The sequence below is a fragment of the Aythya fuligula genome, chromosome 1, assembly GCF_009819795.1.
Source record: "Aythya fuligula isolate bAytFul2 chromosome 1, bAytFul2.pri, whole genome shotgun sequence".
NCBI lineage: Eukaryota > Metazoa > Chordata > Aves > Anseriformes > Anatidae > Aythya > Aythya fuligula.
The window spans coordinates 71,740,251-71,750,676 of NC_045559.1; the positions used below are offsets into that span (position 1 = coordinate 71,740,251).

Sequence of the window (10,426 nt, forward strand, 5' to 3'; positions counted from 1 at the left end):
ATTGTCCATAAAGAAATTCTACAAAGTCTTTGAGCCTGCTAGTATTATATAGAGCAGAGAATCCCTCCACAAGTGACAAGATCATTATCATAGCTGTTATCCTAGTACATACAATCAGATTTGATCAACAGCTTGAAAAAAGGCCAACAGGATTGTTTTCCAGCCTTTCTCTTGGAGGAAAAAAGACAAAAATACAAACCAACAAAATAATAATAATAAAAAAACAACTACACCTATCCTAGACATGTCATAGAAACGCAGTATCCAGTAGCAACAGCTGTAGACAGGTGATGTCTGTGCTGCTGAGTAAATGACCAGAGATTGAGAGAAAGTAGATAACCTTCAATTCACCATTTTACTGGTCCTTAGGTGTCAACACTCCTGATAAGTTCATTAAGTCACTAAGTAGTCCTGCAATCTATTAGCTACATCTCTTCATGTTTATAGTGCTGAAATGTGTAATTAATTGTATGCTGTTGTTACATTATTTGTTCTGCAGTCAAAAAAGCTAATCCATTTCTGTGTTCTAGTTAGTTAGCTAGCCTGGGAATCTTTGTATATGTTGATCATTTAATGCTAAACAAGTGGGTTATTGACATTTAAAGTCATCACAAAAGACTCATAACTCAAAAATTCTGTTCCTGTGAGTACTTTAAAAACAGCTGACCTTAATGCAAGTGATTGCATGAATCCAAAAGAAAACACAGTAAGACAAGTCTAGCTGGAAATTTCAACAATCTTTTAATCCTTTCCCAATTCTTTATATTACCATAACTCTTCAGGAAATCCACCATCAAAATTAGGCAATTGCAAACAGATGTGTGGTGTATTTTAAGCTGTTGTCAATATCCTGGTTACCAAGCTAAAATCCCAAACAGCACAAAAAACATGAACAAAGGGTGGTAGGTAACAATGCTCCCTGATTTACTCAATTCAAATAATAGAAGCCATATACTACCAACTTTATTAGACACAATACCACTTATGGATCAAGGTAGTACTGTATACACTTTTTTCTGTCTTCTCTTGGAATAACTCATTCCTGACAATGGAATCAGTATATGAATATCTAATCACTTGAAGAAACATGCCAGCCAGCAATTGATAATGTAAATGTAATACCATAGCATGAATGTAACTACAAAATCAGTTAAGGCTAACAATAAAGTTTTGAACACAACGGAGATGTCTACATTTCAAGGTTGAATATGTGCCACTAAGCTGGAATATACAACCAATATGAATTACATCACGAATGAAATTATGCACTCTTGATGTATGAATATGTCCAAATATTTACTTTACATTCTATTTCTACATAGGTAGATTTGAGTACGTGTAAATATGCATTTGCCATTGCCACTATTGCTTCAGCTGGAAAAATGAATAGGTATAAATCAACAGAAAAGGAAAAACATGAAAATAAAGAGAAAAAAAAATAGGATAGAATATTGTTTTCAGATGATATAAAGTAAACAATTTCATCAAGACTAACATATTTCTTATAAAAACAACAAAGTGAAAGTGTCACTGAACCTAAAGATGTTCAAAGTGGGTTTCACCTCTGATACCTGAATCAGGCAAAAAAAATTCTATGACCTCCATTCCACCTTTTTATGCAGTCCATCATTCCAGAGGCAAATTAATTCTGCCTATTCAGAGCACCAATTTTAGGATGGCATGGCTCACCGCTTTCCCTGACTAAAAAGGGAAAGGCACCAATCAGATAGCTAAAATCAAATGATAAAAATCTGTTTGTTTGTTTGTTTGTTTTTGTTGTTTGCTTGTTTTTGTTTTTTTATTTTTTATTTTTTGTTTTTCCTGTTATAATGTCTTCATATTTTCCCTGGATAACTTCAAAGACACAGTGAAGAGCTATATCCAGTGTGAGCTGATCCAATTCTGAAATCTGACTCTTCCAACACCAGATCCAGCTATTCTTGAAAAATCTTATATAAAAACAGCATTGTAAAGCACATGTTTATTAATACTGCTCTTAACAGAGCACCAAGATTATGAAGCGCTAATCACTTGTAAAAAAGATGAGAAACCTTTCACCAATTGATTTATGCATGTTTTATTCTGGCTTAACATAAAAAAAATATTTTATCTTTTTCATCATAATATAAAAACAAAGAAAAAAGCTCCCTGAGTGTCTGAAAAAAGTTCTGTACATACTCTAGGATGATAACCAATTTTGTTTGGTTTGTTGTTCAGGCATGTAATTTTAGAAAGGGATTTTCATGGAAAAAAATCAACTGGGGAAGAGACAATGACTAAAAATGTTTTGAGAAAAGTGTAGTTTGTTAAAAAGATGTTTTATGTCTTCTTTGCAAAGCAAATGAACCAAACTACAAAAAAGATGGAATTTTTATATTACAGTAAATTTTATATTAAGCTTCATGAGAAATATTTGTTAAATGAGGCATTGAAGAGAGAGATCCCCTCATACTTCATTGCCATCAAAACTGATGCATAATTAGGTAGAAACAGATAACAAGCCATGAATTTCACAATAGAGGCAAACGAATAATGCCATGATAAAAAACTGTAAACATGAATCTGAATGTTAGACCCTTCCTTCAGGTAGTTCAAATTTATTTTTACTCTCTATTCAAGTTTGCACAAGACTCCTTTTCTCTACAAAGGTTCTTTCTTCTCCATTTAGCATCCTATATCATTTTTTTTAAATTGTAACTGTGTTTTTTTTTCCTTTCTCTTTTAATCTAGAGTCTCTCCTAGCTTTCTAAATAACTAAATACATTTGTCTTTCTGAAGACAAATTATAATGTCCTAGCAAGAAAATTTCCAAACATAACCACGTAAACCCACTAATTATAGAAAAGACCATTCAATCCAACTTCACTAATAACCTTTGGGTAAAATTGCAGAAGTCTGCTCAACAAGAAGCAGCAGTCTAAGCCTGCTATATCAAGCAAGTAAAGAAAACTACCATTATGGCAGAGATTGGGATAGCATGCTGCATCTATTCTAAAATAACGGAGGCTCTCTCATAGGTACATAGGACGTCAAATACCTGTCTTCATGGTGAAATCTGGACACTGCTTGCTTATGTTCCAAATGGCAATCTGAGTCAAGCACTTGATCAGTCCTAAAACAAGGTGTAACAAAAAGAAGCAAAGAGGAAAAAGTCCCATCCGCATCCACATTTGCAAAAGATATTTTCAGTGCCACACTATCAGTCACTTTGCTCTTGTGCGCTATTTATCATTTAGTTTGTTCTATGACAAAAAGGGCAAAAAACATGCAGACCTCATTTAGACTTATCCAGTTCAACGGTGAGATCTGAAGAGAATTAAGTCTGCATATGATTGAAACATACTGTCATAAGCATTATGCCAAACACTAGCTATCATTCTGGCACTGTACATTGCCACATATTTTTGTATACTACTTGATACAGAATTTCCAGCCAACATACCCATCTGTCATGTAAATGAAAATAATCCCATAAAAATAAAACACGGAAAATATGCTTGCAAAGCTATAACAAAGTTGTTTGTCTGTAACTATTAACATTTGAAGTTTTATGAATGTCTAACCTAAAAACTAATGTCTTGTTATGCATTATCAATGAGGAGTAAATATTCAGTGAGCTGTTGGTTTTACAAAACTGTATCTTAAGCCTGCTTGAAGACTAGAGCAATTTCTACAAAGTTTAAAGCATTTTTACATAAAGATATGTTGACAGTAGTTTCTTAAAAACAACGCTGAAGCTGAAAACTCCAGACTCAAAACAGTCTGGTATACATTATAATTCAATCTTGATCTAGGAGATCAAAAGGCTATTGCCACAAAACTTCTCTGTAGCAATAAATCTTCAGAATCAAGGTTAGAGTTGTTCACAGCCAATGGAGCAGAACAAAAGACAACATTTAGGGACTGGGCGATTTGCTTATGACAGTGACAGAATCAATTTGCTATAGATAGCTTGCTTCCTTCCCCTGCTACTGGACATTTTGGCAACTTTTTATTTTTAACTTGGACCTCATACTTACCATATCTGGAAATTTAAACAATACTCTACCAATATTTAAAAATAATGGAGGACTACATAAATTCAGTATAGAAGGTGAATACCTAAGAAGTCTATGTTCAGTCAAAGTTCTGACATTTTACTGAATTCAAGCTCTAAAGCTCTAAAATGTTTTGGTTACATAAGACATGCTTGAGCTGTCAAAAAGCACTTGGTTGTAACCTATGAAAAGTACAGTGGACAAAGCCTGTCCCAAATAAAGGTGGCTCTTTTTCTTCCAAGGGACAATAAACTTGTACTCAATTTAGAGGTGAAAAAAATACACCGAAGGAATATTTTTATATTTGGTAAAACTATGTATCTTGTAAAATTAAGTATCTAAATCCAATCCTTAAATATTGACCTTATATAATAAGAGCTTAACAGTTTATACTAAAATGATACTAAATCTGAATGAAACCCTAGGTAAACATTTATTCTATTATGAGTCATAAAAAATACATGAACTATATTAACTTTGTACAAACTACTGAAATATTTACAAGATAATGAGTTTTTTTCAATCTAAAACACTAAGATGAAGCAGACTTTAAATGATCTCTTTTGGATGCTATGCCATACAGAACATGAGTTGTAGAATAATTTTTTACTATCCTAAATATCTTAGAATCTGTCACTGTCACTTACAGTCATTCTCCAACACAAAGTTAGTTAGGAAGTGTTAGCTTACATCTTCTTTTTCATGAAAGAACATACATGTTATTTCCTAGGCAGGTCAACATAAAATAAATTAAAACCCTAAAGTTATTAGGTACTATAGTTTAACCTGCCAACCAAAATTACTTTGTGATGGCAAAAAACGTCTGGTATCCATTTGATACTCCTTGACAAACTAAAATATCTGTGTGTCATGAATAAACCATGGGGATGCTAATGGCACTATGATCCTCATGTCTGCAGGGTATCTGCAGAAATCCATTATGAGTTGCTAGTGCTACATAAATTGTATAAAACTCAGTGAAAAACTTCAGAGTTGGTAGCTCAATCCTTGCTGTCATCAGATAACTCTCTGAAACTAATCATCACAGTTAACATCTTCATGAAGAATCCCAGAAAAGAGAGAGGATCTGAACTGCTTAATTGCGGGAATTATCTGTTGATCTCCTGTATTTCCTAGAGGTTACCATTTCTAAGCAGGAAAACTTAATTTAAGAAAGAACCCCCAATCATTTTCTGAATACATGAGGCTCTTCCTTATCTGAACTGCAGTTGACATAAAGACAGTATCCCAAAGGAAAAGATTTTCATTTCCCTTATTTGTGCTTTTTATTAAAAAAAAAAAAAAAAAAAAGGCAAATAAATTGTTGAAAAAAAAGCTATATGATACAGCAGAAAACCTAGTCAGTGCAGCGGACTGGTGAAAGATGTTCAACACGAGCTAAAACTGTCTTGATAGAATGTTCAAAAATGTCCCAACAGCCAGTAAAGTAAACTGCCTGCAGCCTTCAATCCATTTGTAAGTAAAAGTCTGGACATTTCTCAAGAAAGAAATTATACAAAGGGCCCTGTAGAAAGTGGGAGGAAGTCCTCTGAATGCCTTTTGAATTTCACCTTCTACAATTAGACACACCACACTGAAAAAAATCTTTACTGGTTAAACTAGCTGCTGTGGAAACTGTACAGGGTAGCTATTTCCCCTTGGCAATGGAGATACTCTGATTACAACAGTTGAAGGAAAAGTGAAGTTGTATTTGTTTTCACCTGATCTAAAGAAAAAATCTTACTTCAGCATTCAAAGCAATCCAAAACTGTTCTTCCACAAAAACAAGTTGGAAGTGGCCTTTCTAAAGCATGTTACAATTTATTACCATTATACTTTTGGTGCAAAAAGGACAGAATAAAATAATTTATTTCAATTAAAAATTAAAATAGGGAAGGAGTAAAAGACAAAAGGAGAATCAATATTATCAAAACCAATGCTGAAAAACGGGGTCTAAATTTCCTAAATACTTAATAGGTATATAGTCCAGGCAAATTACACTGAGTTTGAGGGGGCAGGTAACAGCTTATTATTTTAAATCAGTCTTTATATAACCAATCTGCGTATCTTCCACAACACAAATTGCATATATAGTTAAAATACAAAACCATAAATCCTGGTTATTCCTACAGTTGCTTTACCATACATTACCATTAATGGCTCCATATTAAAGAAACACTTACTGAACTACAACCATACCTGCCTAAAAGCAGCCATGAAACGGTGTTGCTACTGTTCTAGGAATACTTCTTGTCTACTCTTCAGTAGTACCAGTTACCTGCGTAGCTTTTTATTTTCCCTCAGCACACTAACGAGTACTGCCCATGACATGACAGGCAACTGAAGACTATTCCTGGAACACACTTCAAGAAGAAGGGAAAAAAAAAAAAAAAAAAAAAAAAAAAAAAAAAAAAAAAAGGACTGAAAAGCATTTTCTTTGAAAGAACTCAATATACATAATATGGTTTTATTTGCAATGGTCACAGAAAGTTTTGCTTTTAAAAGGAAGACTCCTAGTTGTGTGTGGGTACAAGTAAAGTTTCTCTGCTTCCAGTATAGTGGATAAATTGTTCAGACTCCAGGTCCCCATAGAGAAATATGACCTTTGTAATTGCTGTCAAGGTCAATGAGAACAGAGTAAGTGCTTAAGTGCTGGACATATAATTTACATCAGCCTGGAGCAATTTTAACATGAATTTTCAACTTTTTCAACCTGTTTGTTTAATGTTTATTCAACCAATACAGTTTTGAAAAAGGGAATTATTTTGAAAAAATAAAGTTTTAATGTGAGTCTGCTTGATGACAACTGCTTTCAAACGTGTATGCTGCCTTTTTTTGCAACCACCTACTACAAGGTTTAGATATGTGGATTTGAATAATTAAATTGAAGTCAAATGACATCACTTTCTCTTTTTAAATATCAACAAGTCCATGGGGAAAAAAAAAAAAAAAGGGCAGAACCATAAGTGGTAACTTCATTTCCTCACAGTTTCAGGATATATTTTCTGTGCAGTTAGTTAACTGCTGTTAACATTTATTGAATTTAGTTGAAACATCCCAATTCTGATACACAATCTGCAAAGTTCAGTCTCTCGACTACATCTGTTAACAAAATGCTGCTAAGAGAAAGCAGATTTATTTAGGTTAGAAGGGAATGTGTTCCCAATGGATTCTGAATCACAGAATCACAGAATTTCTAGGTTGGAAGAGACCTCAAGATCATCGAGTCCAACCTCTGACCTAACGCTAGCAGTCCCCACTAAACCATATCACTAAGCTCTACATCTAAACGTCTTTTAAAGACTTCCAGGGATGGTGACTCCACCACTTCCCTGGACAGCCTGTTCCAATGCCTAACAACCCTTTCAGTAAAGAAGTTCTTCCTAACATCCGACCTAAAACTCCCCTGGTGCAACTTAAGCCCATTCCCCCTCGTCCTGTCACCAGGCACATGGGAGAACAGACCAACCCCCACCTCGCTACAGCCTCCCTTGAGGTACCTATAGAGAGCGATAAGGTCGCCCCTGAGCCTCCTCTTCTCCAGGCTGAACAAGCCCAGCTCCCTCAGCCGCTCCTCGTAGGACTTGTTCTCCAGGCCCCTCACCAGCTTCGTCACCCTTCTCTGCACCTGCTCAAGCACCTCGATGTCCTTCTTGTAGCGAGGGGCCCAAAACTGAACACAGTACTCGAGGTGCGGCCTCACCAGAGCCGACTACAGGGGGACGATCACCTCCCTAGCCCTGCTGGTCACACTGTTTCTGATACAAGCCAGGATGCCGTTGGCCTTCTTGGCCACCTGAGCACACTGCTGGCTCACGGTAACAAGGCTGCATTGCTAGTGAAATGATAGATACCTGCAAGGATGAATTTTGACCCAAATATAGGCTTTACTTACCATTTCTATTTAACACCTCCCAAAATTCCACTTGAAGCTGTTCTAAGATGAAAGAGACCTGGTACAGTAATGGAATAAAACTGATACACAGTTCATTATCTGAACTAAAAAAAACACTGCTCTCTATGATATTAAAATCGGGGGGGGGGGGGGGCAGAACCTAAAGAAAGACCGTTAGTGACAACAGATACCAGAACAAGCAAAGTTTACTGCCATGGAAAAGGGAAAAATGCAAAAAGATGAGGTTCAACTCCTTTGCCAGTAATGTGTGCTTGCAGCCCTGAAAACCAACCGTATCCTGGGCTGCATCAAAAGCAGCATAGCCAGCAGGTCGAGGAAGGTGGTTCACCCCCTGTGCTCTGCTCTCATGAGACCCCACCTGGAGCGCTGCGTTCAGCTCTGGGGCCCCAGCACTAGAAGGGCATTAAAGCATTAGAACAAGTCCAGAGGAGGGCCCCGAGGATTATTGGAAGGCTGGAGCTCCTCTCCTGTGAAGACTAGCTGAAGGAGTTGGGGTTGTTCAGCCTGGAGAAGAGAAGGCTACCAGGAGACCTTACAGCGGCCTTCCAGTACCTAAAGGGGGCCTACAGGAAAGCAGGAGGTGGACTGCTTGTCAGGAAGCATAGTGATAGGACAAGGAGTAACAGCTTTAAACTAAAAGAGGGTAGATTTGGATTAGATATAAGGAAGAAATTCTCCACCCAGAGGATTGTGAGGCAGTGGAACAGGCTGCATTTCCCCTTATAGATCTCACTGAGGTTTCTCTCTCTGCATTTTTCCATCATGTTTAGGCCTGCCTGACTTGTGGCACTACCATCTGGAATTCATCCACTCTTTCCACTTTGTGTCATCTGCAAACTTGCCAAGGGTGCACTCTTTCTCACCATTTAGGTCATTAATGAAGATGTTAAATGCTATCGGCACAAGTATTGACCCCTGAGGTCACTGGTATACCTGCCACCAGCTGGACTTCATGCCACTCATCACAACTCATCTCCATTTAGTCAGTTTTCAATCCACCTGTCTACTTACCTAACCTAAACTTCTTCTTCTCGTCTATTAGGATATTATGGGAAAGAGTGACAAAAGCTCTACTAGAGTCAAGGTAAGCAATATCCATTGTTCTCCCTTCATCCATCAAACTAGTCATCTCATCGTAGAAAGATATCAGGTTGGTTAAGCATGATTTCCCCTTCATAAATCTATAATGGCTACTTCCAATAAGGTTCTTGTCTTCACATTTCTGGAAATGGCTTCCAGGATTAGTTGCTCCATCACGTTCCCAGGGACTGAGGTTAGGCTGACTGGCCTGTAGTTCCCCATATCTTCTTTCTTACCCTTCTTTAAGATAGGAGTGACATTTACTGTATTACAGTGTTCAGGAACTACTCCCCCCATCCCCCCCCTCCAAGTTACCGTAACTTTTCACAGATAATTGAGAGTTTCCTTGTAATGCTGTTAGCCAGACCCCACAGTACCCCTGGGTGCAGTCTATCAGGCTCCATGAGCTTACATACATACAGTTTAAGTGTTCCCTAACCTGATCCCATTCCACCTACAGTGAGCCTTCCTTGCTCCACACTTTTCCTCAGGTCTCAGGGGCCATGAATTCCTACAGACATGTCTTTATATTAAGGCATATCTTGACATAGTGACCAATATTGATGCCTTTCTAAAATCTAAACCTATTCCCAACTCTCCTCCATAAAAGACTGCACATGAACAATAGTATTTTCTTCCAGTATTTCTCTACATGTAGTTATTTTTAGATAGCAACTGCCATTGCAGCTCACAACAATAAAGCAATACATAGTAAAGAAATACCATCAATACTTCTAAAATCAACAGGAAGCTTACAGAAAAGCAATTCCATCAACTGAACTATTAAAAAAATCAGCTTAAAAAGCAAGACAGAACAGTGTTAGATTACAAGAAAACTTATCCTGATTTTAGATGAGCCTTAGAGTATATCAATGACTATACCAATTATTTCTAACAGTAAAAACCAATTTTACCCTCACATTTGATTTTTTTTTTGATAGAGTTCTTTCCTAATGTGGATATTAAGGCCACAAACAGATTCAGAGTAATTTAAAGATTAAAAATAGAGATATACCAAAAACTACAACAATGCGTCTCATATGAAGCCCACTAGAAAAAGCACTGTCAAATTGTTACAATAAAATCTGTGCCCTTTCAATGAACTAAAAGCTTGGGGTCAATCAAGCTCAATCAAGTTTATTAATATATAAACATAGTAATAAGTCAAGCAGTCAAACTATTTTATACAGATTCTTTTTTCATGCTGTCCCTCTCCCTTCCAAACAGGCTGAAGTTGCATTACATTTAATTGGTACAGTTCTTGTGAAAGGAGCTCTGAAACAAATATACATTTCTCAGCCATGTGACTGCAAAACTACGGAATAGATGGCCTGAGTTTAAAATTACATGTGACAATTTTTATTATTCTCAGGGAGGACAGAAAGAGAAAACA

General features: G+C 36.6%; 1 long non-coding RNA gene across 2 annotated transcripts in view; it reads right to left on the reverse strand.

Annotated features, from left to right (window-relative positions):
* The window catches only part of LOC116497809, a 115,867-nt gene extending 112,779 nt beyond the window's left edge, over nucleotides 1-3,088 (reverse strand). For both annotated transcript variants that reach the window (XR_004254130.1, XR_004254128.1), the window contains exon 1: nucleotides 3,038-3,088. This is a non-coding gene — a long non-coding RNA (uncharacterized LOC116497809). The remainder of the gene's footprint in view (nucleotides 1-3,037) is intronic.
* Between the last annotated feature and the right edge of the window lie 7,338 nt (nucleotides 3,089-10,426).